This window comes from Aquarana catesbeiana, linkage group LG04, assembly GCF_042186555.1.
Source record: "Aquarana catesbeiana isolate 2022-GZ linkage group LG04, ASM4218655v1, whole genome shotgun sequence".
Classification (NCBI taxonomy): Eukaryota; Metazoa; Chordata; class Amphibia; order Anura; family Ranidae; genus Aquarana; species Aquarana catesbeiana.
This window is the reverse complement of record NC_133327.1, coordinates 312,041,317-312,063,816: the sequence shown is the minus strand read 5'-3', so window position 1 is coordinate 312,063,816 and position 22,500 is coordinate 312,041,317.

The following is a 22,500-nucleotide window of genomic DNA, read 5'->3' as shown; positions in this document are numbered from 1 at the left end:
GGGTTCTTGCGACCTGGCGAATTCACCTATAACAACCCCACAGACCAAGTACTATGCAGACGGCACTTGCTTCGCTACCAAGACCATTTCATCCTTCACCTCGAGGTCTCTAAAACCCAGCAAACAGGCTCTGGAGTGGACATTCACCTGTACAAAACCAATAACAGCTGGTGTCCAGTCACCGTACTCAACCGTCTCCTGTCACTCCTGCCTGAACAACCGGACACCAGTCCTCTTCTACCATTCCCAGTTAAACCCTTAAGCGCCTGTCAGTTTATAAAACACATAAGGATACTTCTCCGCAATCTTCACCTTAACCCCAGTCAGTACTCCGGACACTCCTTTCGCATCGGAGCAGCCTCCGCAGCATCCCGCCATGGGGTTCCAGACCACGTCATCAAAAGATTAGGCAGGTGGAAATCAGCCTGCTTCGCCCGGTATATCCCCAATCCTCAAGTAGAGATGGCACAGGCATTCTCCAAATTGGCTCAATGAAGAACTGAAAACCAATAAAATATTATACCCCTACCTGAATGTTTTTGCCCCCTTATTTTGGCATACCGGCCATTAGACCAAGGCACACTTTCAGGTCCATTTCATATGGTAAGTCCACACTTCCAGGTCTATTTCCGATGGTAAGTCTTATCTTAATTATAAATATTATCTATGTCCATATCGGACATAGGGCTCCAACCATAAGTAGGAAGGCCAGTATGGTGGTCTGAATTTATGGGAGGAGCCCGGGGGGTATATAAGCAGCCCGCTCACCTGTGGTGCTTGTCGGTTTCCTGTGCGTGATACCCACCCTCCCATCCCCATTTCACAGCATTTCTCAACTATTCATTTCTCTTTACAGAATAATAATTTCTTAAACCAGGGTATGCCCCCTTATTTTGGCATACCGGCCATTAGACCAAGGCACACTTTCAGGTCCATTTCATATGGTAAGTCCACACTTCCAGGTCTATTTCCGATGGTAAGTCTTATCTTAATTATAAATGTTATCTATGTCCATATCGGACATAGGGCTCCAACCATAAATATATATATATATATATATATATATATATATATATATATATATATATATATATATACAGTTCTCGTCACATACCCTGGCAGAATTTATGATTTCTTGGCCATTTTTCAGAGAATATGAATGATAACACAAAAACATTTCATTCACTCATGGTTAATGTTTGGCTGAAGCCATTTATTATCAATCAACTGTTTACTCTTTTTAAATCATATTGTATATAATACAGTGTGTACAGTTTCTAATACTCTTCAGGTGGTGTACACAGTATATAATATACAGTGCACGGCGGGCGTGTGTAGTGTTTTTGTTGTGGACAGAGAGATAGCTTGAGTTAGATTAAGCAGGCAGGTTATTCAGTTAGTGGCAGTGTATTTGATATATATATATATATATATATACAGTCAGTCTAATATATATATATGCAGTGGGGACGGAAAGTATTCAGACCCCCTTAAATTTTTCACTCTTTGTTATATTGCAGCCATTTGCAAAAATCATTTAAGTTCATTTTTTTCCTCATTAATGTACACACAACACCCCATATTGACAGAAAAACACAGAATTGTTGACATTTTTGCATATTTATTAAAAAAGAAAAACTGAAATATCACATGTTCCTTAGTATTCAGACCCTTTGCTCAGTATTTAGTAGAAGCACCCTTTTGCTCTAATACAGCCATGAGTCTTTTTGGGGAAGATGCAACAAGTTTTTCACATCTGGATTTGGGGATCCTCTGCCATTCCTCCTTGCAGATGCTCTCCAGTTCTGTAAGGTTGGATGGTAAACATTGGTGGACAGCCATTTTTAGGTCTCTCCAGAGATGCTCAATTGGGTTTAAGTCAGGGCTCTGGCTGGGCCATTCAAGAACAGTCATGGAGTTGTTGTGAAGCCACTCCTTCATTATTTTAGCTGTGTGCTTAGGGTCATTGTCTTGTTGGAAGGTAAACCTTCGGCCCAGTCTGAGGTCCTGAGCACTCTGGAGAAGGTTTTCGTGCAGGATATCCCTGTACTTGGCCGCATTCATCTTTTCCTCGATTGCAGCCAGTCGTCCTGTCCCTGCAGCTGAAAAACACCCCCACAGCATGATGCTGCCACCACCATGCTTCACTGTTTGGACTGTATTGGACAGGTGATGAGCAGTGCCTGGTTTTCTTCACACATACCGCTTCGAATTAAGGCTAAAAAGTTCTATCTTGGTCTCATCAGACCAGAGAATCTTATTTCTCACCATCTTGAAGTCCTTCAGGTGCTTTTTTAGCAAACTCCATACGGGCTTTCATGTGTCTTGCACTGAGGAGAGACTTCCGTCGGGCCACTCTGCCATAAAGCCCTGACTGGTGGAGGGCTGCAGTGATGGTTGACTTTCTACAACTTTCTCCCATCTCCCGACTGCATCTCTGGAGCTCAGCTACAGTGATCTTTGGGTTCTTCTTTACCTCTCTCACCAAGGCTTTTCTCCCCGAGCTCAGTTCAGTTTGGCCGGACGGCCAGCTCTAGGAAGGGTTATGGTCATCCCAAACGTCTTCCATTTAAGGATTATGGAGGCCACTGTGCTCTTAGGAACCTTAAGTGCAGCAGAATTTTTTTGTAACCTTGGCCAGATCTGTGCCTTGCCACAATTCTGTCCCTGAGCTCTTCAGGCAGTTCCTTTGACCTCATGATTCTCATTTGCTCTGACATGCACTGTGAGCTGTAAGGTCTTATATAGACAGGTGTGTGGCTTTCCTAATCAAGTCAAATCAGTATAATCAAACACAGCTGGACTCAAATAAAGGTGTAGAACCATCTCAAGGATGAACAGAAGAAATGGACAGCACCTGAGTTAAATATATGAGTGTCACAGCAAAGGGTCTGAATACTTAGGACTATGTGATATTTCAGTTTTTCTTTTTTAATAAATCTGCAAAAATGTCAACAATTCTGTGTTTTTCTGTCAATATGGGGTGCTGTGTGTACATTAATGAGGAAAAAAATGAACTTAAATGATTTTAAGTTAATGATATAGTTAATGATATAGACTATATATTCAGTGTATATATATATATATATATATATATATATATATATATACACATATACAATCTCATATATATATATATATATATATATATATATATATACTCTGCATTCAGTGTAGCCTATATCTACAGTGAATTCGGTGGTGTACTATTTGGAGAGGAGTCGACAAGGCCTATGATGAAAGGTACACTATTCCTACTGTGAAATATGGAGGTGGATCGCTGATGTTTTGCGGATGTGTGAGCTACAAAGGCACAAGAAATTTGGTCAAAATTGTTGGCAAGATTAATGCAGTATGTTAAGGGGGTGTGGGGTCCCCCCAAAAATCCATACCAGACCCTTATCCGAGCACGCAACCTGGCAGGCTGCAGGAAAAGAGGGGGGACGAGAGAGCGCCCCCCCTCCTGAACTCTACCAGGCCACATGCCCTCAACATTGGGAGGGTGCTTTTGGGTAGCCCCCCAAAGCACCTTGTCCCCATGTTGATGGGGAGAAGGGCGTCATCCCCACAACCCTTGCCCGATGGTTGTGGGGATCTGCGGGCGGGGGGCTTATTGGAATCTGGAAGCCCCCTTTAACAAGGGGACCCCTAGATCCCGCTCCCCGTGTGAATTGGTAACCTACCATTTCACAAAAAAGTGTCAAAAAGGTTAAAAAACACAAGAGACGGTTTTTGACAAGTCCTTTATTAATTTCTTCTTCTTTCCGCTTCTACTTCCATCTTCTTTCTTCTGGTCTTTCTTTGGTGTTCTTCTTCCTCCATCTTCTTCTTCTCCATCTTCTTTTTCCTCCATTCTTCTTGTCCCGCATTTTCCTCCGGCTTCTTCTCCGCTCCGGCCGCACAATCCGCCTCAGTGGGAGTCTTCCACCACACGATGCTTCGGTTCTTCTGGCAATTCTTATATAACGGAGGGTGGGGCCACCCGGTGACCCCGCCCTCCTCTGACGCACGGGGACTTCACGGGGACTTCCCTATGGCTTTCCCTGTGTTGTCAGAGAGGGGCGGGGTCACCCGTTTACGTAACCAGAGAAGAAGCCGGAGGAAGATGCGGGACAAGAAGAGCGGAGGAAGAAGAAGATGCAGAAGAAGATGGTGAAGAAGAAGATGGAGGAAGAAGAAGAACACCGAAGGAAGACCAAAAGAAAGAAGATGGAAAAAGAAGCGGAAAGAAGAAGAAATTAATAAAGGACTTGTCAAAAACCGTCTCTTGTGTTTTTTAACCTTTTTGACACATTTTTTGTGAAATGGTAGGGGTGCATTTGTACCCCATTACCAATTCACATGGGGGGGCGGGATCTGGGGGTCCCCTTGTTAAAAGGGGTTTCCAGATTCTGATAAGCCCCCTGCCCACAGACCCCCACAAGGGTTGTGGGGATGAGGCCCTTCTCCCCATCAACATGGGGACAAGGTGCTTTGGGGGGCTACCCCAAAGCACCCTCCCAATGTTGAGGGCATGTGGCCTGGTACAGTTCAGCAGGGGTATGGTTCAGGAGGGGGGTGCTCTCTCGTCCCCCCTCTTTTCCTGTGGCCTGCCAGGTTGCGTGCTCGCATAAGGGTCTGGTATTGATTTTTTGGGGGACCCCACGCCATTTTTTTTAAATTTTGGCGTGGGGTTCCTCTTAAAATCCATACCAGACCTGAAGGGTCTGGTATGGATTTTGAGGGGGACCCCCACACCATTTTTTTTTTAATTTTGGCACGGGGTTCCCCTTAATATCCATACTAGACCTGAAGGGCATGGTATGGAATTTAGGGGGACCCCCACGCATTTTTTTTTTAATTCTGGTTCGGGGTTCCCCTGTGGGGAAATTCCATGCCGTTTTTATTAATGAACTTTTATGTGTATTGCCGAACCGACAATTCATTATAGCTGGCGCTAGCGATAGTAGTTTTACATGACTTTTTTTCCTTTAGAAATGTCATTTTGCTGTTAGACTGTTCTAAACACGGGAAACATGCGCCCCTTTACAGGCATACTATACTGTAGATATCCCCCAGGTACGAATTTTAAAGGAATAATACACTTTTATTGTTTCACTTTAAGCATTATTAAAATCACTGCTTCTGAAAAAACGTCCCTTTTTAAAACTTCTATTTGCATTGATACATGTCCCCTGGGGCAGGACCCAGGTCCCCAAACACTTTTTATGACAATAACTTGCACATAAGCCTTTAAAATGAGCACTTTTGACTATTCACGTTCGTGTCCCATAGACTTTAACAGTATTTGCGTGTTCGAACAAATTTTTGCCTGTTCACATGTTCTGGATGCGAACTGAACCAGGGGGGTTTGGCTCATGCCTACTGGAGAAACATTTGCATTCATCAGCCAGGAAGCTGCACATGGGACGTACTTGGACATTCCAACATGACAATGATCCAAAACACAAGGCCAAGTCGACCTGTCATTGGCTACAGCAGAATAAAGTGAAGGTTCTGGAGTGGCCATCTCGGTCTCCTGACCTCAATATCATTGAGCCACTCTGGGGAGATCTCAAACATGCAGTTCATGCAAGACAGTCCAAGAATTTACATGAACTGGAGGATTTTTGCCAAGAGGAATGGGCAGCTTTACCATCTGAGAAGATAAATAGCCTCATCCACAAATACCACAAAAGACTTCAAGTTGTCAATTATGTTAAAGGGGGCAATACACGGTATTAAGAACTGGGGTGTGTAAACTTTTTATCAGGGTAATTTGGGTAGTTTCTGTTGCCATTATGATTTAAAAAGAGTAAACACAGTTGATTGATAATAAATGGCTTCAGCCAAACACTAACCATGAGTGAAAGAAAAGTTTTTGTGTTATCATTCATATTCTCTGAAAAATGGCCAAGAAATCATAAATTCTACCAGGGTATGTAAATTTATGAGCACAACTGAACACAGAGAGAAAAACCCCTTAATGGACTTTAACAGCACTGATGTAATAAATTGTTGAGAAAAGTATATAATTTATTAAACATAGTACAAAAAATGGACAATAAAATATATTGGAAAGATTACAGTAGTTGTACAAAATCACCACATAGATTACACTTTGGAATTCTCTAGGTTCACCAGATGCGTTTCAGAGTATCGGATAACTCTTTCTTCAGTGGTGTTATGAGAGCTCCAATCGTGTATCTATAATATAGTGGTTTCAAAAGATCATAAATGTTATTATATAGTAGGAATGGACGAACGGTTTGGCCCGAGCATAAGTTCGGGCCGAACTTTGGTTGTTTGGACGTTCGTCGAACAACAAACATTATGCTGTGTTTGCGGCAAATTCGAAAGCCGTGGAACCCGTTAAAGTCTATGGGACACTAACATGAAAAAACAAAAGTGCTCATTTTAAAGGCATATATGCAAGTTATTGTCATAAAAAGTGTTTGGGGACCTGGGTTCTGCCCCAGGGGACATGTATTAATGCAAAAAAAAAAGTTTTAAAAACTGTCAATTTTTTCGGGAGCAGTGATTTTAATAATGCTTAAAGTGAAACAATAAAAATGAAATATTCCTTTAAATATCATGCCGGGGGTCTCTATAGTATACATGTAAAGTGGTGCAGTTTTCCTGTGTTTAGAACAGTACCACAGCAAAATTACATTTCTAAAGGAAAAAAGGTAATTTAAAACTGATCGCAGCTGTAATGAACTGTCGGGTCTCGGCAATATAGATAAAACTCATTGAAAAAAAACTGCATGGGTTCCCCCCCGTCCATTACCAGGCCCTTTGTGTCTGGTATGAATATTAAGGGGAACCCCAAACCAATTTTTTTTTTAATTGTTTGAGGGTCCCCCCAAAATTCATTATAAGGGGAACCCTGCGCCAAAATTAAAAAAAAATGTCCCTTATCGGAGCACACAAACTGGCAGGCCACAGGAAATGAGGGGGGATGAGAGAGCCTCCCTCCTGAACCGTACCAGGCCACATGTCCTCAACATGGGGAGGGTGCTTTGGAGCAGCCCCCCAAAGCATCTTGTCCCCATGTTGATGGGGACAAGGGCCTCATCCTCACAACCCTTGCTCGGTGGTTGTGGGGGTCTGTGGGCGGGGGGCTTATCGGAATCCGGAAACACCCTTTAACAAGGGTACACTCAAATCCCGGCCACCCCCCAATGTGAATTGGTAACGGGTACATTTTCCCCCACCATTTCACAAAAAAAGTGTCAAAAATAGTAAAAAAGACAGGAGACACTTTGGAACAAGTCCTTTATTAACCGCTTCCCGACCACCTCACGCAGATATACTGTGGCAGAAGAGCACATACAGGCAGAATCATGTACCTGTACATTGTCCTTTAAGAGGCAGCTTGCACGCGCGCGCTGGGAGCTTCGTGAGAGTGACTCGATGTCTGCGGGGATACCCACGATCGTTTCACGGCGAGGAAGAATGGGGAAATGCTAATGTAACCAAGCATTTCCCCGTTTTGTCTAATGACACTGATCACCGCTCCCTGTAATCGGGAGCGGTGATCAGTGTCATGTCACACACAGTCCCTCCCCCCACAGTTAGAATCACTCCCTAGTACACACTTAACCCCTACAGCACCACCTAGTGGTTAACCCCTTCACTGCCAGTCACATTTACACAGTAATCAATGCATTTTTAATTGCACTGATCGCTGTATAAATGTGAATGGTCCCAAAATTGCACCAAAAGTGTCCGATCTGTCCACCTTAATGATCGCTGCCATTACTAGTAAAAAAAAAATTATTAATAATATAGCCATAAAACTATCCCCTATATTGTAGATGCTATAACTTTTGCGCAAACCAATCAATAAACGCTTATTGCGATTTTGTTTACCAAAAATATGTAGAAGAATATGTATTGGCCTAAACTGTGGAAAAAAAATGTTTTTTTATATATTTTTTGGGGATATTTATTACAGCAGAAAGTAAAAAAATGCGTTTTTTCCAAAATTGTTGCTCTTTTTTTGTTTATAGCGCAAAAAATAAAACCGCAGAGGTGATCAAATACCGCCAAAAGAAAGCTCTATTTGTGGGGAAAAAAGGACGTCAATTTTGTTTGGGAGCCACTTCACACGACCGCGCAATTGTCAGTTAAAGTGACGCAGTGCCGAATTACAAAAAGTGCTCTGGTCTTTGACCAGCCAAATGGTCCGAGGCTTAAGTGGTTAAAAAATTAAAAAAAAAAAAAATGTCCCGTGATGTAGATCCATCTCACACCACCCGATGAGCTGAAAAAAGAAAACGAAAAACCCTGCAACAGCTCTGCTTCCATGGGAGTCCCCAGATCCCGGCCTCCTCCCCTATGTGAATTGGTAACGGGTACCCCTACCATTTCACAAAAAAAGTGTCAAAAATAGTAAAAAAGACAGGAGACACTTTGGGACAAGTCCTTTATTAATAAATAAAAACATTAAAATGTGGGCGGCTCCCGCCAAGTGATGCTTCATCTCAATGACAGCTGTTATATAGCTGAGGGTGGGGCCACTCGGCCTCGCCTTCCTCTGACATCACGGTCACCCCTTTATATCACCGGGATCTGGGGGTCCCCTTGTTGGCCGCTCTCTCATCCCCCCCTCTTATCCTGTGGCCTGCCAGATTGCATGCGTGGATAAGGGTCTTGTATGGATTTTGGGGGGACCCCTAGGCAATTTTTTTAAAATTTTGGCCCAGGGCTCCCCTTAAAATCCTTACCAGACCTGGAGGGTCTGGTATGGATTTTGGGGGACCCCTACGTCATTTTTTTTTAAAAAGTTGGCGCAGGGTTCCCCTTAATATCAATACCAGACCTGAAGGGGCTGGTATGGATTTTGGGGGGACCCCCATGCAATTTTTTTTTAATTTTTGGTTTGGGGTTCCCCTTAATATTTATACCAGATCCAAAGGGCCTGGTAATGGACTGGGGGGGGGGTCATGCCGTTTTTTTCAATGAGTTTTATCTATATTGCCGAGATCCAACAATTCATTACTGCTGCGATCAGTTTAAATGACTTTTTTTCCTTTTGAAATGTTATTTTGCTGTGGTATTGTTCTAAACACGGGAAAACTGTGCCACTTTACAGGCATACTATAGACACCCCCCAGGCATGATATTTAAAGGAATATTTCATTTTTATTGTTTCACTTTAAATATTATTAAAATCACTGCTCCCAAAAAAACTGCCATTTTAAAAGTTTTTTTTTGCATCGATACATGTCCCTTGGGTAGGACACGGGTCCCCAAACACTATACTAACACTATAATAACTTGCATATAAGCCTTTAAAATGAGCACTTTTGATTTTTCATGTTTATGTCCAATAGACTTTAACGGTGTTCGTCCAAATTTTTTGCCTGTTCCCAAGTTCTGGTGCGAACCGAACCTGGGGGGTGTTCGGCTCATCCTTATTATATAGCGATCAGTAGTAAAATATAATATATCTGCATTAAATGTATTTAAACAAACTCACATATAGTGTAGTGGTGTCACTAATAAAAATATTCCATAGAACTATTAAAAACATACATAGACAGAACTGTGTCTCCATAAACCTTCTGCTCAAAGTGGCTGATCTTGTTGGTATGCTTTAATGATTGCATAGAAACAAAACAACTGAAATTGAGGAAATGCTAAACTCCTCCAGAGTCCAAGGAAGAGCTAGGAACACTGAAGCCAAAAAGGAAGGCGTCGCTCTGTAGGTAAAGATGATAAAATATATAGCACAGAATAAGCAATATTGAAACTTGATTGAATTAAAATAAGTGCTATACCTATTTATTTATATAGATAATGCATCCTACCTGTGCCAAATAGGGACAGGCTAATGGTTTAAGGGTGATTTGAAGATATGAGGATGGTATATACTAAAAAAGTAATGAATGCATAGCAGTGGGTTAGTCACATATTTCATAAACTAATATCCTAGACATCTAAGTTTTCATCAATATTAGTATATTTCTTAGTTTGTATTTTGTTTATCGGTCATATAATTGTATTTGGATAATACTACAAAATACGGAAATATAAATTAATTACAGATATAGACCTGTAACATATATTCCATATATATGATAATGAACTAATTGATGTACATTTACACAAATGCATGGTTTATACTTTGTGTTCCATTGCCAAAACTCTATCTCTATGTTAGCATATTACTAGTTAGTGAAATAAATTGTTTAAACGTGTTATCAATCTTAATATGAGCCTAAAAATCCTAATTTATTTATTGTCTTATAGATAAGTATTGGGTAGTTATCAGTAAATAGGTTGTTGGGCTCACAGATGTGCATAAGGTTCAAATAAATGCCCCCTAAAAGAGGCTAAGCCCACAATGTCAATGAAACAAAAAAGGTGGGGGAAGGAAAGACTCAAAAAGTATTCCATCATACCTTGCATAAGAACGGCAGTCACATGGAGACACGTCTTGGCATACAAACCGAAAGGTGGATGTCAGGCATTTCTCCAAAGACGCCTAAAGTATGCTTCCCCCTCCAATCACAGGCCACGCCAAATTGCTTCAGCTGTGCCTGAGGGGTAGGGGGAAGAAAAACCTAGAGTGCGCCTATGCTGGCCCACTGAGCCGTGTGCGCACGTCTCCATCCTGACAACGCATGCGCAACATCAGTGCAACGGAATTACGTCATGCGCACACGGCCCACCGACACCGAGAACTACTCCGGCAGACTGTGCATGTCTGCTGGAGTAGTAAGATGGAGACAGGACCAGATGCTGAAACGTCAACGTTCCCCATAAGAAGCCGCCTCAGTTTGGGAATTCAGACGACTATGTGTACCAGGTGCCCTATGGTCCATCCCCAGGGCGTCAGCTGGCATAAATCAACAAATTTTGTGCACTAATTATATTTAGTCAATATAAACAGATCCAATCATAAGGGGACATGAAACAAAACAGCCCCAGCGGTAGGTAGTGGAACTGAAAATATCATTTTTTTGCAAAAGGTAGGTAGTGGAACTGAAAATATCATTTTTTTGCAAAATGTAGTGAAGACACAGAAGAACACTGATCAGGGTGATCCAAAAATCACCGGACAGAACTAATTTGCAAAAAAGATAAATATATAATAACGTGTTTTTTAAAGCAATAAACAGGATTAACATTATGAGCATACATACAATTCCAATATAGCACCGGTGCTCAAAAAAATGTAGGTTAATCGCTCCATTTCTCTATTTCTCCATTCCCCTGAGGAAAATCCCTCAAGGAAGGGTTTGAAGGATATGGCCTCATTGAGGCCTGGCGGAAATGTAGCTTTAAGGTTGTGTATCCAGTGCAGCTCCATTTGGGGGAGAGTCTTATTGCAGTCTCCTCCTCTGGAGCTGGGGTGGATACGATCTAATATAAGGAACTTCATTTTTGGAAATTTACCTTCATGTACAATTTTAGCATGTCTGCCCAAAGGTAAATCAGGATTATTGATTTGCATACTTCTTTTGTCTGTATGCTCATTTCCAGAATTCAAGTTTCATCTTGCCAATGTAGCGGTCATACATTTGTTATGTAATGTAATATATGTTATATCTTAGCATTTGGCGCCATCTAGCTGCCAAAATATAAAAAGACTGCATCTTTATTCTTTTATTATTCAGAAGTTGACATGGAAGTGTTTTGTTTGTTTAAATCTGGACATTAACTTGACCTATCCACAATGCTCATTAACTCCCATGAATCTCAGGGAACAGAACTGCATTGTGGGAAGATTCTAAAAGGACAGAGAGTGCCCATCTTTGGTCTCTTGGACACGCATGGCCAGCCTGGGAGGATCTGTGTGAGGTCTCCAGCACAGCGCGGCCTACCTCCACGGAAGAGCGATCCCAGCAGCAGTACTGTGATACACCAGAGAGCTGGACTGACGGCGGGGCAAGACTGGGAAGGAGCCAGAGGAGCCTGTCGGAGTCATCTGGGAGTTCTGGAGCGTCTTGAACTGTGGAGCAGAGCAGCACAGCAGTGCTGGCCGGCCAGAGACAGAACCCTGTACATCAGAACGGAGCCTTCTGACAACATTGTCCTGGTTGGGTGAGAGGACTGTTGCCCAAAAATTTCTTGATGCACTTTTATACATCCATCTACACAAGACAGAGTTGCTGGGACCCATAGTCCCACAAGCAAAGTCAAGAGGATTTAGTACTGAGTCCCTGGCATCAAAGTTAGTCATAGCGCTGCTGCACCAGAACCTTACTTTCACATTTTCAGTCTACTTTGATCAGGAGTCATTTAACCCTTTGGATTACAAATCTACTTTGTTTTTGCTAGCAGAAGAAAAGAAGAAAAGAAGGACTGTTTAATAAAACACAAGGCCTTGTGTCCCTTTACTATATTGGGGTAGTGTGATACTAAATGAGGGAGCTCTCTAATTGTTGTACTACACTTTATCAAAAGTTAGTTTTTGATTTAGTATAGTAATAAAGCACGCAGGAAATAGGAAAGTGCTCATAGTGAGATAAATTCACTCTGACGGTTATCCTATTTACTTTGCTACACCACTCATATATTATTTCAGACATTTTATACCTGTATTGTATCTTTGTAATATAAAGTTCAGTTGACTGTCAGACTATGTTGGTTTTACAGTACAACCATTGTATTTTAAACCTTCTAAACAATTACAGTAAATAAGGTTATTATTCAAGTATAACTGTGTGAGTGTTGTTTTCCTCTTCATCACCAGCCAAGAGGAGGGTAAGGTAACTACATGGAAAAGAAGAAAGGTAACAGCGCTCTCTGCAGGGACAACTTAATCCATACACCAGGTCCACTCACAGGTGCCGAGGCTCGATGTATCCCAACACACTCCAATGCAACAGTAATAAGGAGAGTCGGCAAAACTGTAATCCTTGAAGTGACGTTTATTGGTACATCAGAGTGACAATAAAGCAATAAAGCTGACGCGTTTCGGCAATAGCCTTAGTCGTAGCTGTTTTATTGTCACTCTGATGTACCAATAAACGTCACTTCAAGGATTACAGTTTTGCCAGCTCTCCTTATTACTGTAAGGTAACTACAGACAGGTATATTATATTGAGTATTGTGAACTTGCCTTTATGATTTTGTTTTGACTGCACACTATCACACCACAGCTGTGTCAGGGGGACTGAGATATTCAAAGGGGAAACAGCAGAGTACAGGCCCAAATAAATCAGCAGCTCCTTCGGGGGTCAGTGCTACATGTGGGGGCATCGTCCGGGATACTGTTGCTCTGCAATCAACCCCCCAGATACCCCCTTGGCACCAGTATGGACCCTGACTCTGCGATTCAGTGGTGCAAAGAAGAACTCGCCCGTATGAAGACGAGTGTGACCGTTGAGCATCCTGGAAAGGCCCGGGAGGAAGAACGTCGGTCCAGGGTCCTGAGAGCGACCGCTGACACAGTATCCTGGTTCCCACCTACCCAACAAAGCAGGGGGAGCGACCCTGAATTAGAGAAGCTGATGATTCAGCTGCAAAGAGGAATGTCCAAGATGATGAAGATTTTGATCGGGTCATCGAATCTCATGTCTGAGTCAGACACCTTAAAGATGCAAGTGTCCCAGATGGCAGAGATGATGGACAAATTGATGGCAGAACATACTGAGTTGTCTGGCCAAAAGCCAACGAAGCAAGACGTCTGTGGAGGTGTAGGTCACTACCAACAAGTATGTCCAAGTCCACAAATGGATACAGAAGACTGGCGGAGACCTCAGAGACGTGACCCAAGGATGAAGAGAAGATCCGGGCCTTCGAAAAGAACTTTCCCTGAGTCTGCATGGGAGCAATGGAGAACACCTGCTGTTTATACTGTTTCAGTGGGAAATGCTTTTCAGTCTCTAAACCGATGACGAAAGTGGTGTGCTCGGTGGCAGAAGCTGAAGAGAGCATGAGTTCAAGTATGCCAAGTTGTGGTTACAGATATCCCCAACAGGCCTCATACCCAGTTGGTAGGCCCTCTTTTACACTTAGACTTTTACAAGAGGTACTTGTCATACCTGCCCCTGAAGAAGTTAGAAGACGTAAAGGTTTAGGGTGTTCAAGCAGAAGATTACCCTTGTGATGGATGTCTGCGGATCAAGTTGTCGTGTGATCCATTGAAGGATGGGAAGCCTCAGAACTTTGAGACACTGGCCGTTGTCTGCCCTTGGTTGCCAGGGTCCTCAAGAAGTTTGTTAATCATTGGGACCAACACTGATTTGGTGAAGCGGATGTTAGCCCCTGTTGTTCCCAGATGTGACCCTCTTCCTTCATTGTCAGAAGAAGGGTCGGAGGTGTCTCCTTCTCCCACAATGGATGAAGAAATACCCAAAACAGAAGTGGAAGAAACCTACCTGCAGGAGGCAGAAGTAGTTGAACTGAAGGAGAGGGCTAGTGAGCCTGTCATGTCTGAACCAGTGAATCAGAGGAAACAAAGAGTCATTTCCAAACTCAAGAGACCAACCTGTTAAGTGTTGGATGAGAGTTCCGAAGAAATTGTTCTCACCCGTCAAGGGTTGTTGAGAGAGCCTGGCATTCTCACCTCAGATTTGGTGAAAGGTAACCCTATCTCACCCCTTGACACAGTTGTACCAGACACCAAGGTCATCAAAAACTTTTCTCTTACTCATAATTAGTGTTTGTTACACACAGTATCTAATACAGTTTGTACAGTTTCTACTACACTTCTGGTGGTGTACACAGTATCTAATGCCGTGTGTACAGTTTCTAATACACTTCAGGCGGTGTACACAGTATCTAGTACAGTGTGTATAGTTTGTACTACACTTCTGGGGGTGTACACAGTACACAATACAGTGCAGCCATAGTACAATTTCTAATACAGTGCAGGAGGTGTACACAGTATATAATACAGTGTGTTCAGTTTGTACTATACTTCTGGTGGTGTACACAGTAAAAAATACAGTGCAGTTGTTGTACAGTTTCTAATACAGTGCAGGCGGTGTACACTGTATCTAATACAGTGTGTACAGTTTCTACTACTATTCTGGTGGTGTACACAGCATCTAATACAGTGTTTACAGTTTCTAATACACTTCAGGTGGTGTACACAGTATCTAATACAGTGTGTACAGTTTCATTTTTTTTTTCATTCTTTTTATCATTTTTCAAAATGCAAAAATTAAAAGCATACAGTATCATAAATTGTCATATAGTATTGCACGTTGCAAAGAACAATTAATAACATTATTACATACTATAACCCTTCACCCTCCCTCCAACCCAACCTAATCCCACCCCCCACCACATATCACTCAAACATTGTCTATGCCTGTCCTCATATCAATTGCCTAACGCTATGGCCAAAGAGAAAGATGAGAACCTCACCATTGGCAGATGGAAAATTTAGGGAACAGACCGTATGATAGAAAAAAAAGAGAGAAAAAGGAAACGGAGAAGGGACTCATACGGGGCATCCCATTTTCTGCAGCCAAGGTCTCCACATTGTCTCAAACTTTCTGAGATTGTCCTGTCTAATATACAGCACTCTCTCACTCCAGACCAGGGAATTGATAGTTTCAATCCAACTCTCCACCGTCGGGGGGGACTGAGCCTGCCATTTCTGTGCAATCAATTTTCTCGCTTGAAACAAACATCTCAACACTACCTCAGTGGTACCGGGCAGGACTCTATCTTCCTCCAGACACCATAATAGGCATGTTTTGGCTTCAGGTACTAATGAGCTCCTAAAGGTTTTATTTATCCTAGTGATTATATCCCCCCAATATCTAAAGAGCTTTGGACACTTCCATACCATATGAATGAGGTCTCCTGTCACCTTGCACCTGGGGCACTCATCATTTTGTTTCCAACCAAGTTTAAACATTTTTTGGGGGTATAATAAACTCTATGGATTAGAAACAGACGAGAAAGCTTCTGCGAGGGAGAGATCAAGACCAGGGCCCCTTGTTCTAAAATCTTATCCCATTGTGCCATAGTAATTGTCCCCACGTCTCTCTCCCACCCCTCTTTACTCTTAAGAGGACCCACTACACTTATAATTCTCTCCCCCAGGCTATTATACATCTTGGAGATTAGACCTTTAGTAGAGACTGAATTGATAATTTTCAGAAGTACGGGGATCTGGATCCACTCTATAATTTGAGACCTAAACTGTACTTGAATGGCATATCTAATCTGCAGGTATTTGTAAAACGTCTTGTTTGATATGTTAAATTCCCACCTTAGATCTAAAAAAGACTTCATAAGGTTGCCCTCAAATAGCTGAATCAGGCGGCTAATACCCTGACTTTCCCATTCCCAAGATCTCTCTATCCCCCTAATTTCAGCCAGGTTTTTGTTATGCCATAGAGGGGAATATTCTATTAGCCCATTATACCCAATTATTGCCTTCGTTGCTTGCCACACTTTGCTAACTAATTTTATCTTCGGGACTCTATAAGTAAAGGAATCTGCCTCTAGTGCCTCCACTAATGTATTGTGTGGGACAGAGGCGTAACTAGAACCTTTCAGGGCTCCGGTGCAAGAAACCATGATGGGCCCCCCTGCCCCCCTTCCATCCGAGCCCCAGGCTTCCAATTTTGGGAGGGTGTCCATGGACATCCTCCCAAAATCGTGCTTCCCGCATGACCCCTGGGACATGCATCCATCACAATCACAGTGGCCATTTACCATGTGATCAGCTGATCACATGTAAACAGACTTGCCGGTTATCCGCAGCCCTTTCCTCCCACGCTGTGTCTGTGTTAGGAAAGGACTGCCGTTAACTGTCAAGAATGTCAGTAAATTGTTTACACTGATAATCAGTGCCCCAATCATCAGTGCCATCTATCAGTGCCCATCAATGCTGCCTATCAGTGCTCATCAATGCCGCCTATCAATGCCCATGACTTCCACCTACAAGTGCTACCTATCAGTGCTCATTAATGCCGCCTATTAGTGCCCATCAATTCTGCCTATCAGCACCACCTATCAGTGCTCATTAATGCTGCCTAACAGCATCCATCAGTGCCACCTATCAGTACTCTTCAGTTCTGCCCATCAAAGCCCATCAATACTGCCTGAGTTCTGCCTATCAGTGTTCCTCAGTGCCCATCAGTACCACCTATCAGTGCCTATCAATGCCACCTATCAGTGCAGCCTATCAGTGCACATTAGTGCCTCCTATTAGTGCTGCCTATCAGTGCTCATCAATGTGGCCTATCAGTGCTCATCAGTGCCTCCTATCAGTGCCCATCAGTGCCTCCTATCAGTGCCCATAAATGCCTCCTATCAGTGCCCATTTGTGCCTCCTATCAGTGCCCATCAGTGCCTTCTATCAGTGTCCATAAGTGCCTTATATCAGTGACCATTAGTGCCCCCTATCAGTGCCCATTAGTGCCTTCTATCAGTGCCCATCAGTGTCATTTATTAGTGCCTCCTATCAGTGCCCATTAGTGCCTACTATCAGTGCCCATTAGTGCCTTCTATCAGTGCCCATCAGTGCCTCCCATCAGTGCTCATCTGTGCCCATAAATTCCTCCTATCAGTGCCCATTAGTGCCTCCTATCAGTGCCCATAACTGCCTCCTATTAGTGCCTTCTATCAGTGCCCATCAGTGCCTTCTAACAGTGTTCATCAGTGCCTTCTATCAGTGCACATCAGTGCCTTCTATCAGTGCCCATCAGTGCCTTCTATCAGTGCCTTCTATCAGTGCCCTCTATCAGTGCCCATCAGTGCCTTCTGTCAGTGCTCATCAGTGCCTTCTATCAGTGCCCATCATTGCCTTCTATCAGTGCCCATCAGTGCCTTCTATCAGTGCCCAACAGTGCCTTCTATCAGTGCTCATCAGTGCCTTCTATCAGTGCTCATCAGTGAATGCTATTAATTTCCATCAGTGCCATCTGCCTTCTCAGGACAGCACGGCTCTGAGTGGAGATCGGTGTCTGTCATGGAACAGTAGCACAGAGACACCGGCATTAATGTTCTATTTGCCCGTCCGTCCTCTCTGGCAGGGGATGAGAGAGGAGACACAGCTGATCTCACTGCTCCCCCTTCTCCCCCCTCCCCTCTATTGTGTGCTCCGCGGGCAGTCACGTGTGAAGCTAAAGAGCTTACATTTCCCGCGGAGCACACAAGAGAGGGGAGGGGGGAGAAGGGGGAGCAGTGAGATCAGCTGTGTGTCCTCTCTCATCGTCCTCTGCAAAATATCAATATTAAAGACATATATACAGCCAATATAAAGAGGATATGTAGGGATAGGGGAAAAGAGGGGAGAGGCAAAGGGAAAAAAAAGGAGTTGCCCTGTTAGATCTCTGAAGTAAAGTTGTTGAAAGTCTAGAATGGACCAAAAAAGGATTTCTGAATACATGGGCCTTCGTCAGTTAACACTAAACAGGGACTTTTCAAAAAAGTTCAGCATTGTAACTATTCTCAATAGGAATAGCTATTCTACAAAACTTCAGTGCAAGAGCATTCTGTGCAATCCTTAAAATGGTGAGAAAGAACCTTAGGGTAACAGCAGTGCAACTATAGATATCTGTGGGACTTGTTAACATGTTTATAAGGCTAAAAAAAATGACTGATCAAGAAAGTGTCAGGGCTGGCTCAGCCCTTCCTTCTCTAAGCTGGCTGCTCAGCTGTTGGCTAATTGCCAGCTCTCATCTCTCTCCACAGTTAACCAGCTGTTGTGGATCTGCTCATCAGTCCCGCCTACTTAAAGATCTCTAGCTCACTTCATTCCTGCCTTCGCCTTAGTCACATCACAAGAAACCATTTCCTGCGTTCCTGTTTAAAGACTGGCTTTGCTGACATCACTTCTGGCTCCTTATCCTGCTTGCTGTTCCTCTACTTGGATCCCTGACTTCTGGCCTGGCTGATTACCCGATCTGGTTACTGAACTCTGGCTTGGTTGATTACCCGATCTGTTTACTGGACTCTGGCTATGCTTTGACTACGCTTACTCTATTTACCTTTTTATTTTTATTAATAGACAAGTGTGATTTTACTGTACTTCTGTCTCAGTCTGGTTCATGGTTTCTGACAGAAAGATATTTAGAAGGTACTATGGAGAAAACAAGCACTCTCCAATTAATGTTGCTGCCCTTTTCAACTTTGCTAAAGGCCACCTCAATGTTCCACAGTACAGTGGTAACAATGTCTTGTAGACAGATGAGACAGAAGTGGAATATTTTGATTTATGTGTACAGTGGTAGGGTTGAAAAAACAGACCATGCCATTTTAACACCAAAATCTCATCCCTATTGCAAAGCATTTTGGAAGGAGCATAATGGTGTGGACATCTTTGCTGCTTCAGGTTCTTTGTGGATTGAACCAATGGCTTTCAAGTTGTATAACTCTGTGTAGCCATTGTTGTGAATTGTGGCAGATTTTCATAGCACAAACCAGATTGTATACACTGTTTGGGGAAGTTTTATTTCAAGATGCGTGTTTATCTCTATAAATTGCTCATAAGAAGAAAGAGATGTATTGTAAATTTAAAGTTAATCTGATCTGGCCTTGGTGCCAAGCTAAGGAGCAGATGTCATCTGGGGTGGCCATTTTTGATGCCCAAACCCCCAACCCCTTACTCTATCGTTGGTTGCCAGGATACTGGTGGCCCGGGCTGCATAATGCCTTTGGATGCTAGGATGTTGGCATCCTGAGCTACAGTGAGTCATTGCTTGCTAGGACGCGGGCAGTTGGGCTGCACAGTGACATTAGTTTTTAATGGTGTAGGCAAATTCAGCCCTAATTAACTAATTCCTCCTCGTTGCTATTATTTTTCTGCTAATTCATTTTTATTCTACCAAAAGAAGGCCTAGGTTGACCCCAAAAACAAAGTATGTATTACCTTCTTGTCTTTCCTAACGACAAAGTTGTGACTGAATAAACAGGCCCATAATGGATATGTAAAAATTGCTCTGGTCCATAAAGAGTTTAAATGTACAAAGTTGCCATGAGATTGCAAAATAAAACAGTGCATTCAGGTCTGCTTATACTTGTAAGTTGTAGACATCTTGTAATGACGTTATTCCACTACATAGCTTGGTGTCTTCTGTAAACATATAAAATTATTTTTTAATTTATAAAAAGGTTAAAAAGTAAGGGTCCACGCACTAAACGTTGGGGTATATCTTTAATAGACTTAGTCTGTTCAGAGAAAAGATCATTAATCAGTACTTTCTGAATATGGTTTTTAGCCTGTTTTCTATTAATTTTACAGACTAAATTTTCTAAGCCTGTAGATTTTAACTTTTACATTGGACATCTGTGGAAAACAATTACAAAATCTTTAGCAAAGCCCAAGTATACTATATTAACAGCCACTGCTTTGTCTACATTTCTGCTTACTTCTTCATAAAAAGATAATAGATTTGCTTGACAACTTCAGTCTTTCATGATTCCATGCTGACTACTATCAATTATAATAGTTTTGACTTAAAAATAGTTTGATAAGTTAATGCCCAGTTTGACTTCTCTCCAACTCACTGGATCATACCAAGGCTGCTTGAGTATGTCAGAGGTGGTTATACATAGAGACAAGTTAAATATTTTTGTAATACTCATTGGAAACTTGTGTGAAAAACAGTAAAATGAAACAAACCAGAAATTAAATTACCTGCAGTCCAGAAAGGGCAAGTACCCCAGGTCCTAAAGAGTTGTATTCAGATATTTTAAGAAAAGTTTATTTGGAACCTCTACTAGCAGCCTTTGCTGCCTTGGAATGAATGTAAAAAGGTACAAACTTTGTGAAATTAGCAAAATAAAGAGCATGTGTTTCAAATTTGCAGCATGTAAAATGTTAGCAGATTAATTGAAATGGGGCTTATACCATATTACACGTTTATGCATGTCATTTTAGGAGATTGAATCATATGTTTTCAAAATTGTGTTCAAATCTAATCTTTAAGCTTCTCTTTTCAGTCTCTTCTTATATAAGTGCATTTATTTTGTTTAATGAAAACACAGTCCATTACAGACACTTCATATATGCTGCAGGCTATTTCCAAAGAGCCATATATTTTGTCTTATCAGTAAGAAGCATATGACCTTATTATATATCACAAAAGAAAAAGAACATTCCAGTACATTAAAGGATTAAGTAAAGTGCAGAAGCAAATCAAATCATATGCTCCCAAACACAATGTTGGCAGGCTAAGGGGAAAAATGTAAAGAGATTTATGATATATGCCTATAGTAAAATGGCTACTATTACAAAAATTGGGAGAAAAATAAATAAAAAATATCAATTAAGTTATGTTTCCTCAGTCTTCTTAGAAGGGTTTGTCCAAGACATCTTTGCTATAGAGCAGTACTTGAAATTAATGTATGGCAAACTAGACAATTACCAAGCATTAGGGCTAATTCATACATAGTGGGGTGACAGGTGTTTTACTGCATTGAAAAATGCCAATCGGGGGGCGTGTCCGGACGTGAACGGCGGCGAACGTATTGGAGAGGAGCTCCGGAGCCCTGCTTCTCAATCCGCCTGCATCCCTGCACATAGGCCCTACAAAAACCACCATAATCTGCCAGATTACCCTCCGGGACCCCCTGCAGCGGCATCTACGAATATTTCGGTGGAAGCCGGTCCGTAAGAGGCAGCGAGGTGTAGCCTCCAGACCCCCGCGGCCGCCGCCATCTTGCCGCTCCGAGGCCTACCAGGGGAATCGTCAAACGGACGGATCTGGAGGTAAGGGGACCTCCATCCACACTCACAACCTGTCCCCCTGCACTCCTAGCACGGTCCGGAGGCTCCGCCGAGCTCTGGGGACGCCCGTAGCGGCCGCGGCCTGGTCCGGCCTGGTCCGGCCTAGTACGGCCTGCGGATCCCCGCTCTCTCCTGAAGCCCTATCCCCTCCGTGGGACGCCGTGAACCGCCCGGCCCACATCTGACAGCAGGCTTCCTTCCCTCACCTGTGTCCTCAAACCCCCTGGTCCCTCCCAGAGCCTGGGACACTGCCAGTGATTGTCTGCCTGGCTCAGCCAACAGTTTAGATAGCCTGGTGTCCCCCACTAGCTGCTGCCTCTGCCACACTGTCCTGGACTTTCTGCACACAGACATCCCTAATACTTCATCCATCATACCTGGCCTCAGCCTGCTTGTTACAGTGAGGGAAGAGGCTACAAGTGATTATTGACTATCCTACAATATCCGGCTGGCCATTTCTTCACGGCACATTAAGGGCCACTTCCCTCAACCATCACCCCCCCACAAATACTATACAAACCCACAGGGCTACTGACTAACGGCCCCATCATATCTAACAAAATCCTTTCCCTTGCTATGTAAACCACTGCCTATGAGGGGCACATACGCGCGAGCGGGGGTAATGGAAGTCTGATCCCTCCATTCCGCGCCGTCGGAAACCGTTACCCGACCTAATACAACATAGACGATACGAGGAGGGGAACACTGTACCTCACAGGATAGAGAAATACCTGGAGCCACCGCTCCACAAAAAACAAGCAAATCTCCAGCCCCAGCCAAAAACAAATCTAAAATGGCGCCCAATCCTCCTGAACCTGATGAGGACACACAGCTCTCTGAACTGGGACAGGGATCTCCCGCCG